Source organism: Phocoena phocoena, chromosome 8 (assembly GCF_963924675.1).
Source record: "Phocoena phocoena chromosome 8, mPhoPho1.1, whole genome shotgun sequence".
Taxonomy (NCBI): Eukaryota; Metazoa; Chordata; class Mammalia; order Artiodactyla; family Phocoenidae; genus Phocoena; species Phocoena phocoena.
Window position 1 is genome coordinate 66,102,150 of NC_089226.1, and position 21,008 is coordinate 66,123,157.

Sequence of the window (21,008 nt, forward strand, 5' to 3'; positions counted from 1 at the left end):
TGTCTTGTAACCCCGGTTGTCATTTATGTGGGACCAGGCTCATCCCAATATGTATAGAGATCCTGCACAGAAATATCCCTGGGGGTTTAAGCTCTCTGTGAACTGTTAAGTCCCTGTACATGCTGTTTGTGATTGATGTTAGGGAGGAGAGAACTGTGCCTGACAGTAGAGGGGCATGGCTGGACTCCAGTGACAGACACTACTTTGTTTGTTATTAGAGCAAATATTTATTCCTGGTATCCCCTTCTGCTGAACACTCACTTCTTCTCAGAACCTGAATAAAATTCCTTCAAACAAAGACTTTTAAAAACACAGATTTCTATCCTCTTCTCTATCTGTGGAGTGCATCTTCCTGTCCTGAAGAATGTCGCTTTGTGTGCCAGCACTCCAACCAGCCGTGGTCCTGGTACCCAAGGTGGCTCCCTCATGCGATGTCTTCCGGATTCAGAGAACTGCCCTGGTGAAAGACAGGAGGCACAAAACCAATGAAGGGGCACTTTATGGCCATCAGCCAGTGCTTTGCTTACAATAACTCCCAAAAGATGCTGTGAAAACAGACACCAACTAGAGATCTTGGAAGATTTCTCTTTACCCATAGCTGGGAAAGAGAACAATAGCTGTGTGTCGGATAGAGTAGAGGAGGATAGTATGTATGAGTCAATATGTATGCGAAAAGAAAGTACAAACTATTTCTGAAAAAAAGTCAAGGTACAGAAATCTGCATCCATGAGGGAATAAAACTTGCTCTCCCTTTCTTTTCCTCTGGAAGTATAATCAGGTCACAAATGGAGGATCTGGACTTTCTTCTGATTGGATGCATTTACAAGCAATGGCCTTGAGTACAGCTAATAGCAAAGGTCTAATTATTCCTTCTGTTCCAAACTCTCTCCCAGGAGGAGGCCTGGAAGTTCAGCTCTTCCCAGGATCTTCCTAAACCACCACACACAAGGCTGGACAGACAGGAGCAACACTCATTTTTCACATTCTTAATGGAAAAAAAAAAGTTTAAAAATAAGGTTCAAGGAGAAAAAGTGAATTGTGTGACCTTATATTTTGGTCCGGCTGGTCCTATCATATAATTGTGAAGGGACTGAATGCAACAAAAGAAGAATGAGGAACAGGCTCTTCTCTCTGAAAGGTCACAAGGTGGAGCTGAGCAGTTCAAAGAATATTCACTGGAGGTGCAGCCAGTCTCCACGACTCTAATCCCACATCCACTACTTATTAATTATGTGAGCTTGGACGAGTTTCAAAACACCAATGGGGTTCAGTTTCCCCTTATGTCAAATGGAAACAATACTTGCTGAAGAACTGGTTGTGAAGATTAAAAGAGAGAATGCACCAGAAAGGGTTTCATTAGTGCAGGATGCATAGTGGGTGCTCAGGCATGTGAGGTTTCCTTCCAGGATATGGTGAACTCTATGGGGTTCCTTGAACTCCATTTGCTGTTTAGCAATACTTTGTTTCCCCACCGACCAACAGCAGTTCTCTCTCCCCTAATGGAAGTTAAAAGGAACTAAAACTTCAGGCAGCAAGGTGCTTGTCTTGCCTAGCTGAGCTCCAGCACATTGACTTTCTATTTATAATGTCTGTCTTCACCATCAGCAGGGCAGTGATCTGCATAGGTTGATAGGATGTTCAAATGGACAGCTGGTTTCAGGGACTTTTGCCCCCAGGACCCCCTAATTCCCACTCAAGACCCCTAATTCCTTGTTTTTAAACAAGTGAATTGGATGGGAACACAAAGACTTAACTCAGAAAGATTTCACAGTCACGAGGACAGAAAAGAGTTAGCCTCTATGGAAGCCCTCCTATAAATAATGCCTGGGTAAAGATTGATTTCTTTGACCCTCATTTCAATGACATTCGATCCAATAAGTAATTATTGAGCCCCTGAGGTTCTGTCTGAGTGACCAGTTGCCCTGGGCCCTGCCCAGTTTACTGCAAACATGTGGATATAAACTAAGTCTCACAGTCCCAAGATGGCCCTCTTTTCTGAGCCTGGAAAGCTGCTAAAAGTCATCAGGGGATCACTGTGATCAGATAATGGATGTGAAAGGGCCTAGCAGAGACTCTAGTACAATATATTTCTTTAAACTTATGCCAAGAATCTGAACCTAGGGTCTCCTACTGCTGCAAGAGGAAAGTGGGTACCTTGAAGAATCTACACAAGTGGCTAGAGATCCTTGATAGGGTCTTTGCAGCACAACCTTTGGATTTTACCCATCTTTTACACGGGGTAGACAGCTGCCCTCTTGAGGTGATTTGGGGGGCGGGCAAGTAGGACTTATTACCCACAAGTATAGCCACTCTATCATCCCACCGATACTGGCTACATTCAGAATATCTCTGATACCAGGGTTGGAAAAGCCAGTCATTCATGGAATTTAACTCCTAGTTGATTACATTCTGAATGGGGTACCCTGACTTGAGGGCTAAAGAGGAGCAGGGGACCAATCTTGGCCAATGGCAAGTCACTCATCAGAGAGTGGTGTCAGTGGTCAACTATACCCACCAGATGGCAGCACTATGCAAAGCCTTGGGGCCAGAGGTGCCAACTGGGATTTGGGGGCTACAAGGGAAAATGAGCCTTGACAGTGGAAGGTCTCAGTCCCTGGGCTGGCTGCATGGGAAGTGGGTTTTCCAGATCCCTAGGATAACAGGGATTACTAGCAGGGCTTCCAGCAGGGAGGGATGCAAGTTTCAGAGACAAAGGCTGAAGAGAAACAATAGGTCCAAGACTGGATTCTGCCAAGCCACAGGAGTGAGATGCTATTGACAGAAAAGGCACACTTCTGAGGGCTGGATGGTGAACAAAGTGAGGAATATTTGTTTAGTACTCACATTGTGTCAGGCCTAGTATTTTTCACATGTCTCTTGAGCATAGACTAAGGAATCCAGAGAGCTGGATTCATATTCCAGGTCTGCCACGTACTAGTATGATCTTGGGCAAATTACTTAACCTCTCTGTGCCTTGGTCTCTTAATCTGTAAAATGGTAATAATAATAATACCTACCTCCTCCTAACAGGGATGTTGTGAGCATCAGATGAACTCATGTATATAAAGCACATTGAAGGCACTATATAAGTATTGGCTATTGTTATCTTTACCATCTCTGAGCACCAAGGTATGTGAAAGGTCAACAAAAAGAGAGATAAGCCACCCAGAAAGAACTTTCCTCTAACTAGGAGAAAAAGGTCCTAGAAACTGACTCTTGGCTCCTCCTCTTTCACCTTGTTGAAGGACCCAAAGCAACTCCTAGCTGAATCACAGGGCAGACACTCACTGGAATCTAACCATCTGTCTACTTATTCATCCACTAAGTATTTCTGAGTGCCTGTTCTGTGCTAGACCCAATGCTGGCTGCTGGTAACACAGAGATGACTTACAGACCTGCACCCGTTCCCTCAAGGAGATCATTGTTTAGGGGAAGAGGCCGATAAACAACTGTAACACAGTCTGATAAGCTCTTAACTGATATACTATATTAATATGAAAGAGAAAGGCACAAGCAGTTGATAGACACACCAAATTCCTCCCAAATAAGTGATCAGGCAACTTCCGAACAGCTCTGCTTCCATTCAATCACTGGACAGCTCTGCTGGGTGGAATTTGTTCTTTAGGCCTAGAGGAAAATATTTGCAAGATAGTTAGTAGACCAAGGATTGATATGCAGAATATATAAAGAATTCATATAAACCAACAAAATACAGAGGCAAAAGTATCCAAATGGAAAATGGGTCAAAAATATGAACAAGGAGTTAACTAAAGAGAAAGTATAAATCTCCAATACACATGTGAAAGGATGCATAAATTTGTTAAAAATCAGGAAATACAAACACAACAATGTAAAAAAATTATACTCCAATGAAGATGTTAAAAAAAAAATCAACAATGTAAAAAATTATACTCCAATGAAGATGTTAAAAAAAAATCAGGAAATACATTTTAAAAATATAGGCACCATATCTCACCTATCAGATCAACAAATTTAAGGAGATGATTTTCAAGTATTAAAGAGAGAGTATAAGAGAAATAAGTACTCGTATATCCTGTTGATGAAAGTGTAACTGGTACAATCACTTTGGAATGCAGTTTGGCAGTAATGATGAAATTTAAAATGCACATGCCCTATGACCTTGTACTCAAAGTGTGGTCCATGGACCAGTTGGGTGCTTATTAGAAACGCAGAGTATTAGGCCCATCCCACATCTACTGAATCAGAATCTGCATTGTAACAAAATCCTTAGATGAGTCACACAGACAATAAAATCTGAGAAGAAATACACATGAAACTATTAACCATAGGCTTTCTTTGGGAAAAGAACGGTGATTAAGGGTAGTGATCAACTGCTGAACTTCTTACCCAGTTCATCTGTAACATCTGAATTTTTATAATGAATACTTCTTAATGTTATACTTTTGAAATTCAAATTATTATTATTTTTAATTTTAAAAATAATTCACTTTGTTGTGCTAAAATATGGGCTTCACACTGGTTGCCATCCTGCTTTGTGACCTGAGCTAGTCTTGTAGGTACTCTAAGCCCGTTTCCCAATCTGTAAAAGAGGGATAATAATTACACCTCAGGGCTTCCCTGGTGGCACAGTGGTTGAGAGTCCACCTGCCAATGCAGGGGGACACGAGTTCGAGCCCTGGTCCAGGAAGATCCCCCATGCTGCAGAGCGGCTGGGCCCCGTGCGCTACAACTACTGGGCCTGCGCTCTAGAGCCTGTGAGCCACAACTACTGAGCCCACGTGCCTAGAGCCCGTGCTCCACGATGAGAGAGGCCACCACAGTAAGAGGCCCATGCACCGCAACAAAGAGTAGCCCCCGCTCTCAACAACTAGAGAAACCCCACGCACAGCAACAAAGACCCAACACAGCCAAAAATAAATTAAGTAAAATAAGTAAATTTATTTTTTAAAAAATTACACCTCAGCCCAGCCTTACACTAGTAGGCTTTGAGCACAACATACTAAACATAACTCAACCTTTGACATTCACGATGATGATCCTTCATCATCAGAAAAATGGCCATCCTTTATGGTTTATGGCCATAGGGAAGAGAGCAATACCGTAGGAGGAAGATTTTCCCTTAATGGAACAAATATAAAAACATGCACGCACACACACACACACACACACACACACACAAAATTCTTGAGCTACATATACTAGTTGTAGGTGTTTCCTATTGAACAAAAATGAAAGGATCATCAAGGTACGGGACTACTTTCACCATGTAGTGAAAGCAGGAATGTTATCAACCACCACCTTTCTTTTGCTCACTCAGAGCCATTTCTTAGTTTTGTGTATTTTACATAAATAACACTATGTTGCCTGCGAGTGGAGATGCGGTAAAACATTTGGCTTCCTGCTCTGTATTATTATTTTCTTTCTTTCTTTATTTTTTTGTGGTACGCAGGCCTCTCACTGTTGTGGCCTCTCCCGTTGTGGAGCACAGGCTCCGGACACGCAGGCTCAGCGGCCATGGCTCACAGGCCCAGCCGCTCCACGGCATGTGGGATCTTCCCGGACCGGGGCACGAACCCGTGTCCCCTGCATCGGCAGGCGGACTCTCAACCACTGTGCCACCAGGAAAGCCCCCCTTCCTGCTCTTTAAAAGGATGCTCAGTAGGAGATACGTTGATTAGGGAAGCAATAGAGCATGATGGTTATACCCAGGTAACCAGACAGGCTTGGGTTTCAATTCTAGATCTGCCATTTACTAGTTTTGTGAATCGGGGCAAGTTGCTTAAGTTTCTATATCTCAGTAACCTCATCTGTAAAATGTAGTATCTACCTCATAGGGTTGTTGTGAAGATTAGATGAAATACCATTTGTAAAGCTTGGTACTGAGTCTGTGGTAAGCATTCAACAAATGTTAGTTTTCATAGTACTTAACACTTTTATTTAGGTAATTAATTATGGTGTTTCATTTCCAGTTCATAACTATACATATTTTATAGCATATATTGAGGAACCTAACTCTTCTGTAGCCCAAGGACTAAATATACATTTTTAATGTTTTATTACTTAAAGGGATAAGTATCAGTTCTCTATACAATTTATATAAGTAACCAAGTAAAACTATGCAGAATAGCGATGTGTCTTGTTTGACCACCTAGACTTCTAAGGCAGGTAAGGTATACAAGTACTGTTCAATCCACAGAGCACTGTTCACACATATCTTGTCTTAATCTTCACAACCACCCCATAAGGTAAGTTATTATCATGCCCATTTTCCAGATGAGGAAACTGTATTTAAGGCAAACATTAATAAGTAAAAGTAGTAGAGGGCTTCTGACTCCAAGTCCAGTACTCTTTCCATATACCACATCCCTCCTGGGTATCTGTTAAGGAACATCTATCTTCAGTGAAGGAATAACTGGCTGATTAAGATCTCAATAAAAAAAAGGAAAAAAAAGAAAAATCCAAAGTGAGAGACCTCTTGGAAGTATCTTCATCTCAAAGAGGACTGCTAAAAACAGAAACACTGTCAAACCCTGATTGGATGTTGTCCCCTGAGCAAGGGAAAGAGCTACTAAATCCCCCCTTTCCAAAGGAGAGAATCTGGCTGGTGAAGTGGGGGAAAGGGAAGTCACATTGATTGAGCCCCTACTGATAGCAGAAGTACAGTCACAGATTTCCTCAAACCCATGAAAGGTGCTTTCCTGCTAACTCATATGGGCTTCAGGAAGGCAGAAGAAATGAGATGGCGAAATGCCCCTCTTCTTAGAAAATGCCTGGAGGCTCCCCTCATGCCTGGTTCAAAAGATAGAAACCTCCTTGAGCTGCTTCACAGCACAGAGCCCTCCTTCCCAAGGCCTCAAAGGAATAGCACAGGACCTGTGTGAGGGATTGCTGGTGCCAGTCAGGCATAAGGAGAAGCCAGTGACCTTTTCAGGACTGGTATGTGATGGTCTCGAGCATTACTGGCCCATAAGTATGTTCTGTGCTTTGCTGCCAGCCAGATGGTAAATGAAACATTCAGCAGACACACAACCTCCTCACCACAGTGAGGTGACTGGCTTGTTCAGAACAGAGTGATTTTGGTAGAAAGCACAAATTGCAAGTGGCAAGAAGCAGCTGGGAGAGAGTCAACAATCTGCTTCTTGTGACAGAGCCAGAGACCAGAGCTGGGGACAGCCTGCATTTGCAACACACCCAGAGGCCCTCCTCAGAGAACTGTGGAATCTGTCATCACAAGACTTCTATAAACTTGGTTCCAAGACAAATGCATATGCACAAAAGTACAAAGTACTCAGATGGATGATTCCAGATAAAACAGCCTCAGCAGGTGCCAATGGATAGGCTGATGTGGCAGTATGTATTTGCAGATACCAATATAATCACTCTTCTGACAGAGTCCAAATCCAAAGTGCATCTAGGTATTTACTAGTCATTCTCCACTGTGCATGGAATCCCTTATCCAGGCACTTGCAAGCATGATGAGGGAGCTGACAGACTCCAGAACAGAGTGCTTCTTCTGTGTTCCCAAGTAGTTTGACAGAACTACCATACAGTCCAGCAATCCCATCTCTGGGTATTCTTCCAAAGACAGCATAAAACAAATTCAAAAAGGTATATGTTCAGTGCAGCAGTACTTACAATAGCAAAGATATGGAAGCAACCTAAGCATCAATTGCTAGATGAATGGATAAAGAAGATGTGATATATAAATAAAATGGAATATTACTCAGCCATAAAAGAGAATGAAATCTTGCCACTTGCCACAACATGGAAGGACCTAGAGGGTATTATGCTAAGTGAAATAAGTCAGAGAAAGATAAATATCATATAATTTCACTTATATGTGGAATCTAAAAAACAAAACAAACAAACAAAAATAACAGAAAAGACCCATAGACACAGAAAACAAACTGTTGGCTGCCAGAGGGGAGGGGAGGAGACAGACGGGTGAAATAGGTGAGGGAGATCAAGAGGTAAAAAATTCCAGTTACAAATGGAACAAATCCCATTACGTGCAGCTGTAATGTACAGCACAGGGAATATAGTCATTAATATTGTAAGAACTTTGTATGGTGACAGATGGTAACTAGACTTATCATAGTAAAGATTTTGTAATTTATAAAAATATCAAATCGCTATGTTGTACACCTGAAACTAATATAATTTTGTAAGTCAATTATACTTCAATTAAAAAGAAATAGATAAATAAACAAATAAATAAGGTAATTGAACAAGTTCTTGGATATATGATCAATAAACAGAAACCAATTGCTTTTCAGCACTTCAAATTTGCTGAAAATTTGAAAACAATGAAAAAATTCTATTTATCATAACAAAAATAATACCTAAAACTCAAGCTAGCAAAAGTTCTGCAAGAGACATCAGAGCTCCAACAGTCACACTTCCAATGGTCATAGTTCTTACTCAGAATGTCATAACCGTATAAAATGTTGAGGTCCAGAGCTGGCCTCTCAGACCTAGCCTATCTTCTGCTGGAGATTTTTTTCCTAATGGTCCCCCAGATGGAGTCCAAAGGTCTCCAGTAAAGCGGAGGCCAGGAGTCCAGAATAATTGGAAGAGGCACTAGGGGATGTAAGTCCTTATAGAATTGAGACCCAAGGGACCTTCCCATTCTTCAGACAGTATTATTTCATACTTCAGCCTCCCAGATCTTAACCAGATAATGGAATTTTTTTTTAAGTCTATTAATTATACTAACAACAACAAAAGAAGGCACCTGAACTAGAAGAAGTCCTGCACTAGTCTTCAATCATCCCAGTTCCCTGGCCATACTTCTAACCACTCAAGCAAGATAATAGGTAAGTCAAGGCACCCTGGGGCTGGCATCTGACATGGCCAACTGTGAAAGGTTATGTATCACCACCTCTGAGTACAGGGTGCTGGAGGGCATCAGTCCAAGACTGGAGAAGAGCCGATCTACGTCCTTACAACAGAAGGCATCCCATACTCATTGCGGGCTGGGGCCCATGATGGCGGAGCAAGGGGGCCTAGTGAGGGGCCGGAGCCATGCCCTCGCTCAAGTAAAACCCTGGAGTCCGGGTGCTGAGGGATCTGTTATACCCTGTGCTTTTCTGAGTAAGTTCCCTAGCAGCTGCGACCTTTTCCAAATCCCTAAAAAGCTACGGCAATCTAGAAAATGTTCCCGCTGAACTTCTGAAGGCGGAGGCCCATGGCTGCCATAGCCACTGTCACTTCACCTCAGCTCATGTTCCAGGTTCCCTGATGAGTCCAGAGGCTTTGACCAAGCTCCAGACCCTCTATTCCAGCAACCCTCGGATGGCCACCCTCAGACGGGGAGACACAGCGCTGGTCTTGGACGCTGGAGCAGGACACTAAACCCCAGGCTTCGCTGCCATCTTGAGATCGGCTCACCGACATTCGCAAGGGCTGCTAGGAATGTGGAGTCCTCCTGTTTTTTTCCTGACTTTTGAAAGAGAGGTTACTTTTTAACAACACCCTGTGTTGTTGACTCAAATTAATCACTAAAGTTACCAAGTACTGACTTCACAATGGAAGGATGGCGTTGAGGTAGGGCTCTCTGCCTTTCCATAGGCTAATCCCAACCTGCAGAGCAATTTAAATGTTTGTTAATAATTTAAATGTTTATTAATATTTTTAATATGTGTCTTTCCTTACAATCAAGCTGCCACTTTTCACAACTGCCAGTGTTCCCCCCGCACCATGGCACTCTCAAATTCTTTCTTAAATGGTTACTCTTAATCTGCTACAAATTGGGAAAACAAACAGCTGAATTATTAGAATTGGATGTAAATGAGGGAAAAAAGGCTTTTTTCTCTTTTTGTTTTTTATTAATTAATTTATTTTTGGCTGCTTTGGGTCTTCGTTGCTGCACGCAGGCTCTCTCTAGTTGCAGCAAGTGGGGGCCACTCTTCGTTGCGGTGCACGGGCTTCTCACTGTGGTGGCTTCTCTTGTTGAGGAGTGCGGGCTCTAGGCGCGTGGGCTTCAGTAGTTGTGGCTTGCGGGCTCAGTAGTTGTGGCTCGTGGGCTCTAGGGCACAGGCTCAGTAGTTGTGGTGCACGGGCTTAGTTGCTCCGTGGCATGTGGGATCTTCCCGGACCAGGGCTTGAACCCGTGTCCCCTGCATTGGCAAGTGGATTCTTAACCACTGCATCACCAGGGAAGCCCTTTTTTCTTTTTTCTTAAGGCTTTAAGCAAGGGACTGAGGGACTCGCCTGTGAATAACGTAGCCAAGGGTCTGACACATTTATTGGTTCACTTATTTCCTGGTTCACAACTTTCTCACTGCTCCAGTCGCTTGCACTCCTGGCCGCACCCGTCAATTCCCCACAAAGCAGCAAGAGTGATCTCATAAAAATGCAAAACTAATTCTCTCACACACATACCCTCCATGCCTCTGGTCTTAGAAACCTTTAGCAGCTTCTCATTGCCCTCGGAATGAAGTCTGGCCTTCCTGTGGCCTTTGATAAGCACTGATAGCCCTGGCAGATCTGGCTTCTTCTCCCTTTTCCTCCTTCATCACCTCCAGGCCCTTGTATAGGTCACTCTTACCTCACCACATGCCCCCAGCTCATCTTACAGGTTTCATCTTAACCCCTTCCTCTAGAGCCTCCCTAACCCCCTGAACAAAAGCATGCATCCAACATTGGCCCACGGCTCTTCATCTACTTCCCCATCCAAACATTTAGCCCCAGATCAGAGCTGCATAATAGCATTGCAGATCTGTAGCTCCACCATTTACTAGCTGGGTTGCCTTAGGTGAATTACTTAACCTGTCTCAGCCTCAGTTTCTTTATCTATAAAATGGAGATCATTATTTCACCTGCCTCTTCACCCCACAGTGAGGGTTGACATGGCGCAGATAGAGCACTTAGCATGATAAATGTGATTACTGTTTTTTTGATTATCTGTTTTCCTCACCAAAGTGTTAATTCCCGTGAGGTGAGGGGCCACGCCTGTCTCGCACTTGCCATGGCATGCAGCGCACCGAGCGCGGAATCTGGAACATAGCTACTCAATTACTGCTGAATATTTGCTGAATTACTAAATGCACGTCAGTGTCCTGCCTAAGAATCTGCAGGGGCTCCCATTTGAAACTTGAGCGCATTTCCATTCTTCCACATGGCGTTCTTCAACCAGCCTCCAGCTTTTCTCGCTGCACCTTAACAACTTGTCTGATGAAATTCCCTTCACATCCTTTCCCTTCATCAAATCCTCCCTTTCAGAGCTGGGTCTTCCCTCCTCCAGGAAGCCTTCCTGTACCCACTGTTCAGGTCTTCTTGGATCTCCTACTTCACATCACTCATTTTTCCTCGATCATTCCCCAGCTCTTCTCTGCCCTCACCTCTCCGCCAGGTAACATGCAGTGGCCTTGCAGGCAGCCTCTACTCTACGTCTCCTTTTGTGCCCCACCCCCATCCCAGCCTTGGTGGGAGTCAGCCCGCCCTCAGCCAGGGTCTCTCTGCCTCCTGCTTCTTCCCAAGGGCCATCCCTTTTGATACCATTCTCTCAAAAATTACATCCTTGCCGTATTTACCTCCGAGTTTCAGAGCTTCACCACGCCTCACTTAAGGTATTGACTTTTCAATTCGTGATAAATTATTCAGAGCTCATTTTCAGCCCGACTCCTCTTTCCTTCAGGGCCTTCTCCCCTAGCCACAATCTCGGGGCAGCCTTTAAGTCTAATGACGTGTTTACAATTCATGCTCTGCCAGACATTAAAGCATCACGGTGCATTCAGAGATGATGAGGCGCTACTTGGGATTCTCAGCAGAGGGAAGGGCCCAATAAGAGTGCTGCTCTGTTGTTCATAGAGAACAAAGATTTCTGTCTCCATTGCAAAGGATCCGCATGCAGACAGCGGCAGAGGGATTCTGGTTCAAAGGCAGGGCTTTCGCTGGAACTTTCCAAGCCTCCCTGAAGAGCAGTCCAGCAGCTGATAGGGACAGCCGGTCCTGATTCCAGTCAACTTTAGGCTTAAGGATTTTCACTCTCTGTGCCAGTGGGTTGAATGTTGGGGAAAAAAAGGGAAAAGAAATAAAGAAAAGAAACCATAAATCTTTTACTATTGGGGCATATGAGAAAGCAAGCAAATAAGAAGCACAGAATGCTCACCCTTAGGATTGAGTTTTTAAGGTGGAGGCTTGTCGTCTTGCTCAAAGGACCACTACCAGCCCCTGTCCCAGCCGTTCCTGCCTAAAGGTCTTGCAGCCCAGCACAAGCTCCCTTCCTGCTGGATGTTCCTGCCCCTGGCACTCCAGTTCCTTGACTCTTGGCCTCCCAGGCTCCTAGGTGGAGACCTTGCTCCCCGCTGACAGCCTCCTTAGCTGATTGTGTCTCAGATCACAGGTCATGACTATAGATTCAGGGCCATCAGACATATTAAGGTGTAATTTACATGGTCAGTAATGGGGGAAGAGGGGTGAGGGGACTCTACCATTGAGAGTCACAGGAAGGGAAGGAGACTCCCTGTTGTCTTAGATGTTGCTGACATCTGTAACCTCACTTTCTTCATAATTACTTGATTAATTAATCTCCAGCCTGGGGTTTATGCTAATGACCCCCTTCAAGGGATTGACCCAGAGAATACCAGAATTGAGAGGTAGGTGACAGGACTTCTTTGGATCCTATCAAAACTGGGGTTTCTGGTGGCAACACAGAAGGGGTTGAAAACAAATGAAAATAACAACAACACAAATAAAAAACAAGGAAGGAAGCATGTGCCCTACCCAGAGGAAGAAAATAAAATTAGACAACATTATGGCCACTTTTGCTCTGCCACGAAATCCCATCTCTCCCTCCTTGTTCCTCTCTCTTCCACTGAACACTAAAAGGATACAAAACCTGAGAGGATAGGACATTGTACCAGAGGCACCCACACTCTCTTCTTAGAGAAACCCTCAGCACTGGCAGGTGTATCCTGCCACCCTGCTTCTCCCAGCACTCTCAGCCCCACTTCTGGCAAAGTTGATTGAACAAGGGATGGGTACCTCTTGGCTGGAAGTTAGCCCAATCAGATTCTCTCTCCCAAGAATCTGTGATTGGGACACAAAAGACTGAATCAGCTAGTGGTCCGAAGTAAAGGAGGGTAGTGTTATGTAATCGGGAGATAAGACCACCATTTTTGGACAGGCCATGTGGAAGCAGATGAAATAGAGAATATAGTTGAACAGAGAAGAATGAAGGAGAAAGAGAGAGAGAGAGAGAGAGAGAGAGAGAGAGCGTCTACAATTGCATTTCATGAGATTCCCCTGAATCCCAGTCAAGCTTCAGTGAATGGGTGTCCTTGCCACCCAAAGATGCCTGACTTACATTGACCTTGTATCCCTACCTCCAAGTTACTCACAAGCTTATAAGAAATCATTCACCAGGCAATGCAAGTGGAAATAACTAACATTTAATGAGCACCTACTAAGTGCTAGAGCTATGGTTTACCAGTTCTAATCAAAACAGTCCAACAAGATTGATCGATTGATGAGTGATTTACCACCACTCTACAGCTAAGGGAACTGATGCTCACACCGTTTAGGTAACCAGTATAAGATCCTGTAACCAGAATGTAGCAAAGCCTGGATGGGAACCTGTTGGGGCTGATGGCAAACCCATGTTACTCCAGTCCCCACATTCTTCTCCAATGTGTAAGGATGTGAGGTCTTCTGCTCTGGCACCGTCAAGAAACTGTCAGGTTCGCATCAATGAGGTTTCCAAAAATATGAAACAAACCCTTCAAGGAAAATTTTTTGTCTTTTTCAAATCCTAAAACATATGTGACATTTTCCTGCCAGTTCAAACTAATCACTTACTGAGCACAATGTAACATTTTCCTGATTGACTCATTCAGAAATATATGGAGGACCTCCTATTTGCCTGGCACCAGGATAAGAACTAAGAATATAAAGTTGCATAAAACAACAGACCCTCCCCCAAGGAGTTCAAAGTCTGGAGAGGAAATATACAAATGATACTCATAATCATAACCATGGTCATGGTAGCTAATATCTTTGATTAGCCAGTATTTTCCTTGCATTATCTTTTTTTTAACATCTTTATTGGAGTATAATTGCTTTATATCGTAATCCTCAGAATAAATCTAAGCAGGAGATACTATCACTATTATTATTCGCATTTTACAGAAGCAGAAACTGAGATTCAGAGAGTCCGAGTAGCGTGCCGCTGCTAAATGGTGAAGCGGGACAAATTCATATCATCTATCTAGAACCTGAGCTAGTAGCACCACACGCTACAGTTTCCTCCAAGGAAACAAATAATTGCAAGCGGTACGATCAGGATAAACTAAAGCCAGGTACTGACTCATGATCACAAGGAAAGAGTCAGTGGGAATAGGATTTCACCAGGAGGACAAGGGAGACTGTCCAGACAGAGAGAAGAGCACATTCAAAAGCAGAGATGGGAGATAGCATGAGGCACCGAGAGCTGTGAGTCAACGCACGCGTTTGGGTCCCAGGTGTGGGAAATGAAGGGCAAAGGAGGAAGTGGAGAGAGATGAGAGCGGAAATACAGGAAAGGCCTGGATTTGGGACAACCTCATGTTATACCTAACTTTCCCAGAGGAAATTAGTAGGCAACGAGGGAGTCAGGTGGGGAGTGGATGGGATAATATTTGTATGTTCAGAGAGATAGAGATTATTCAGGCTGCAGTGTGGAGTGTGAGAGTGAAAGGCTACATATCCTGCTGTAGATGGGATCGATCTGCCTAATGAATTGTCCTGTCCCAAATGCCCAATGAGAAACCCTAGAAAAAGGGAAACTTGAAGTCATTCTAGATGCTCCTTTCCTTCACCCTCCCCTACCCGCCCCCAACACACACATATTAATTGTCTAAAAGTCCTGTATCTTCCACTACTTCTCTGCGTCTAACTGCAGGTCTCACCATTTCTTCTTTTGACTGTGTGCTATTTGCCTTTGGATTCCTGACACTTAACACTGTGCTGGGAACAGAGTGGGTAATGGTTGCTGTTTGTTGAACCCAATGGAACTGCTTAATCTTGTGGGATAAATGTTCCCTGTACAATGCCCTTGACTTGAATGAAATCGACTGATGCCCTCCTCACTTGTGACCTTGACATGAGTATTTCTCCAGGTCTCAGCAAAGTTGGTGATTTCTGCTTGGTTTCCTCACTACATGAGAAACACCACGTTTCATCATCAGTTGCTGTTTTCTTCAAAAACTCTTTATATTGACCAGCATCCCCTGGGTAATCAGAGCAAATATAGTGTTTTTACCGCATCTATTTGTCATTTGAAATGCATGGCAAGCCTTCAAGGAAAACTTCCTCAAGTTCACATCCTTTCAGAATGAGTCTTTGTCTACATTTAACTCTTGAATCACCATTTTCTCTCTCTCCCTCTCTCTCTCTGTCACACACACACACACACACACACACACACACACACACACATACACACCATCTTCTGATCTTAAATGGGAATAGTCTTCAATTGAGAGCCAAGAGACCTCCACTCTGGCCCAGGTTTTGCTACTGCTTGACCTTAACTAAGCAAAGTGACCTCGATTTCCTCATTTATAAAATAAGGGATCTGACTCAAATATTTATCAAATGACTTTTCATGGAGTCTCAGAGTTCCTTGGAGGTAACTAGAGATAACATTGGAGATGAGGGAGAGCACACACACAAACACACACACACACACACACACATGCTCACTCACTGTGATAGTCAATGGTGGTTTGTTTAGTTTTTTTAACTAGGAAATGCCTTCTGTGCATATGGTAAGATTGCACTTCTGTGCCTCTTTGTGGTTGGGTAGGATCACAGGGCTGGTTTTGATCCATGTGACTTGAGTAGAAGTGCTGTGGGTCGCTGTCAAATCAGAGCATTTAGTTACCAATGCAATACTCTTCAGAGTTGTTTCTTTTCTTCTGCCATGGCAACCAGCAACGTTGGAGATGGTGGCCACGCTGTCCACTGGAGTCCTGGAGTGAGGAGCTGTGATCTGAGCCCAAGCCCATCTATGTCAGACATACAACAGGAACAAGAAAAGCCTTTTGTAACAGCTGATAAATTTAGGAGGTCATTTTTCACTACATGGAACCTAGCCTATCCTGACTAATACACACACACACACTCATACACAAATTCTACATAAGATTTTGTTTGACAAATGGGTCCAAAGGCTAAAAAGAAATTGAAACTTTCATTTCTGAGGACCCTTCCAATCAGAAGTCTATGATTCTGCACAGATCCTTCTAACACTCCAGCTATCTTCCCTACCCTCTTTACATATTTTGACTTTACTTCATTTTCATGAGCTTCTCTTAGTTTGATGGGTACCCCTCCCGCAGAGATTTACTTTCACATAAAATTTTATGTCAATTTTGGGATCTCAAAATGGTGACCCACTTTTTCTTTACCATGCATACGTTCACTTACCACAGTCATCAGAACAGACTTATTTGCCAAAGTTGACAGCTGCACTCTGACAAGGTGAGACTTGTCACAAGCTGTCCCTAACTGTCTCTATTTTCCTGAGACACAAATGAAAATATGTGTCCTCACTTTAGAGTCACTGCTTGCCTGACTGTTGTAGTCAACTAGTACCCCTGCTGCGCCTGGAAAGAGTTCTATGCAAAGATGTTTCCCAGTAAACTTACTGATGGTTTTTGTTATAATAGTGGATACATGTAGCATCACTGTTTCTTTCATAGTCTGATGCTTTACGGAACCTCCCTCTTTCAAGGTCAGCCTAGACCAGAAGGGTCTTTTGACTGTTAAAGGTGGCTTAAATGAGATACCAACGGGAACCTGGGAGATAAGTTCAATCAGTAATTTATCAAATTTTGTTGTGCCTAATCATTATGCTAATAATATCCCTCAATTCAGTGGGTCTGGGGTAATGGCTTAGAATCCATACTGTTAATAAGGTAACTCTGATGCAGGTCGTTACAGAACCACAATTTGAGAAGTTCCAGACTTGATCTTTAAGCTTTTTTTTCCCCTAGGAATCTGGCTAATTTCAAATTCCATATATGCAAGAGATCCAAAATGTTCAGCTAAAGGGGCCACAGGAAAAGCACTGGTCTAAACATTCCCCCTTTGGTGGTTAGGCAAAGGCATGGGAATGAAGGAGCTGGGATTTTGCACCATCAGGAAGGGCTGTAGGAGACTGGAGGGAGGGTCTCTTACCTAATGGTACCAGAGCAGAGCACAGAGTTTACAAGGAGCTACGGTGGGTAAACCAAGAATTCAAAACGGTTGCCAAACCAAGGTGAGGAAGGGGCCCAAAGCAGGTTCTGAAAGTGAAGCATAAGGCCAGGGAAGTGAGAACATGGACGTACAAGTGACAGACCCAGACAGGTATTTGGAGGAGAGATCTGAGTGAATCCTAGGGATACACAGAGTGGTCTGGATGTCAAATTACCCCTTGTAGGGGTCTAAGGCAAGCCAGCAGAGTGATTCCTAGGCCAAGGATAAAATGTTTCTTGGAACTAAATCCAATAAAAGTTCGGTTGGGTTCTTCCCTGGTGGCGCAGTGGTTGAGAGTCCGCCTGCCGATGCAGGGGACACGGGTTCGTGCCCTGGTCTGGGAAGATCCCACATGCCACGGAGCGGCTGGGCCCGTGAGCCATGGCCGCTGAGCCTGCGCGTCCGGAGCCTGTGCTCCGCAGCGGGAGAGGCCACAGCAGTGAGAGGCCCGCGTACCGCAAAAAAAAAAAAAAAAAAAAAAAATTGGGTTGGACTTTAATCCAAAGTGGCCAGAAGTGGGAAAAGTCAGAGGATGGGTATAATTCATGACTCAGGGAGAACCAAGAGTTGAACCCAATAAATCTGGTTGTTGAGTTAAAGCATTGACTCATTGCGGTTAGAAATAGGAGGTAGTGCTAAAAGTTTGGGGAGCTAGTAGAAATCAGAATGGAGTAGAGAGTAGAACACCAGTGCAAGAGTGAAGAAAGAGGTCGAGGGCAATTTCCCTGCTTGCAGTTGTGAGACTGGTATCTCACTTTCATTGGCTCCAGGTGGGGCGGGCTGGGCGGCCTGGTCTGAAGGCAAATGAGGCAGGCACTGACTTGTCCCCACTGGATCACAGAGAGGATGGGGACCTTGTACCCGAGGCCTTATTTTATAGCCAGAAGTCAGCCAAGGTCTAATCATCCAACTTGGCAACAAAACAGAGCTGAGCTATCAGATACCAAACGCAGCACTGAGGAATTAGGGTAGATGGTGGGATTGCTTGGGCTCTGCGACTTCTGAGGTTCATGTTTGACAAACAAGCACAGCTAATAGGGAGACAAAAGATTTTCAGAACAAGAAAGAGCAGCATTCTCTTCCTCATCTTCTTCCTCCCATTACAGAAGGCCTTTGCTGAAACAGCTGCCCGTGGCCCAGTAATTCTGCTGAGGCTGTGTTAATTGTTTCTCATCACAAATTTGGGCACATCCTTTCCCAATTAAAAATTCTTTTTGCTCAAGGAAAATATAATGTAGGGCTCATTAGAGCTTTGTTTTCTAATCAGTTAATAGAATGTGGTGGATAATGGAGGGAGAAGGCAGAAATGGGTTGGAAGACTGGAAAATTGATTCTATTCCCAGTTCTGACATTTACTAGCCATGTGACCTTAGGCAAATCACTTCATCTCTTTAGGCTTTTGTTCCCTTGTTTGTAACAAGAAGGTCATCAAACTTGATGGTTTCTAAATGTCCTTCCAACTCAGACATTCTCTGGTGCCCATGATTCAATAAGCCTGATTGCACTTCCTTCCCACCTAATAAGAAGGCTTAGGAAAATGGCATTGGCTCAACTTGCAAAAATGGGCACGTAATTGTTGGATGAATAGACAGAGGGATTAATGAATGAGTTACAACCAATGACACATATTTCTGGACATCTCCAGTGGAAGGGTTGCCATACCAGGGTAAGGAGGAGACCTAATGCAGATGACGAAAGTAAATCATAAAGTTAGGGAAATGGGGAAGTAGACATATGAGTGGTAGATCCAAATCCACCTTTGACCTCCACTGATGAATCCTAGAATCATGAATACAGACTCTCAGAACTCAAAGGCTTACCATGTCAAATCAACCCATTTGACAGTTGGGGAAACTAAGGCTAGAAAAAGTGACTTGCCTACAGCCCCAGAGCTAGCTAGCAACAGAAAGTCAGAACCGGCTCTTCTGCCTCTCCCTACTGTGTTTTTCCCTGTGCTGTACTGTGTCACATTTCCCAGAAAAGCAGCTTAAAATGGAGCTGAAGCTTTAGGCAAAAGCCCAGAGCTGATGACCCAATGTGACTTGAATGGCAAACCAATACTGAAACAAAGGACTTCCCAAAATGTTCTAACAGAAGCTCTATACCCCTTATCCCAACCTGTGCTCCAGAACAACTGCCCCACACACACTAATTACAGCTGAAAAGCGGCATGGAACAGTGGGCTTTGAAAAATGCACATCACATAAGAGAAGTGATTAGGAGCAAAGAGCTAGTTCTAGGAATTTTCTCGGAATAATTCCAAAGAGATTTTGGCTTACTGAGAACATTCATGGGCAGTGGCAAAAGTTAGAACCTCCTCCTCTCCCCAGAACCATGAAAAACCCCCTTCCCATCTGGCCAGAAACTTTGCCAACTAATTTTCTTCTAAGGCGTTCAAACTCTCTGGACCTCAGCTTTCTCTTCTATAAAATAGTGAAGGACAAAGCCTGTAACAATCAAATGAGGCCCATGCATATCCGAGCACCATATTCATCCACTCAAAACTCTGTCCTCATCATTAGGTTATCTCTGCTTGAGAATCTTTTGTGGTTCCCTGTGTTCATTCTTATCCCCGAGACATTGCTTGTTCGGTTTCCTTGCCTAATATGAAGAGTTCTTTGATCACTCAAGCCCAGAGGAGGGCTTTCCTTCTGCTCTCTTCATTTATGATCCCTAATACTCATTTGGCACCATACCTAATGCCTGGAATTACAATGTTATTGCTATTCCAGGAAAAGATCTCTTACCAGCTGCAGTAGGCAGAATAATAGGTCCCCCAAGATGTCTACATTTTAATCCCCAGAACCTGTGAATATATTATGTTACATGGCAAGGGAGAATTAAGGTTGCAGATGGAATTAAGGTTACTAATCTGTTAACCTTAAGATAAGGAGAGTATCCTGGGTTACCCAGGTGAGCCCACTATAATCACAGGTACCCTTAAATAAGGAAGGGGGGGCAGAAGAGCCAGAACAAGAGATGGCATTGTGAGAATGACTCTACCAGCCATTACTAGGTTTGAAGATGGATGAGACCGCAAGCCAAGAAATACAAGAGGCCTCTAGAAGTTGGGAAAGGGGAGGAAATGGATTCTTGTCTAGAGCCTCCAGAAGGAACACAGCCTTGCCAAGAACTTGATCTTGACCCAGTGAAACTCATTTCAAAATTCTGACCTCCAGAACAGTAAGATAAAATTTTGTATTGTTTTAAGTCACTATGTTTGTGGTAATTTGTTATAGTAGCAGTAGGAAATTTGTGTAATACTTATTACACCCTACAGTTTATGGTAAACTATTGGATGTTGTGGACTATAGTCAATATATTTCTTCTGGCTACGAAAGAGTACTAAACACAAAGTAAACAACCAATGGTTATTTTTTTAAGTGAGTGAATGAATGAACTAGCTGGTGTAAAAACAATTTGGAAATTAATCAATCAAATGATAGCTAGACCTAGGTTATAAAAACCCTGAAAGCAGACTCAGGTGTCTGGGTATAGTATAATATGATTTCATGGACATTTCTTAAGCTACTATTATTTTTCCAAGGCCACATCATACACTGGAAATTACCTTGGACTTGAAGTCAGAAGACCTAAGACAGAGTCTTGTTGCTGACACACGTTAGTGTCTGACCTTGGACAAATTGTATAACGTACCTACACCTCACTTACCTCATCTATAAAAGAAAGATACTATTTACTATCTTGAGAACTTCCCAGGGTTGTTCTGGGGATCCAATGAACCAATGCACAGAAAAGGGTTGTGAAAACTGTAAAATGCTGTGCAAATGGGAGGGGCTGTC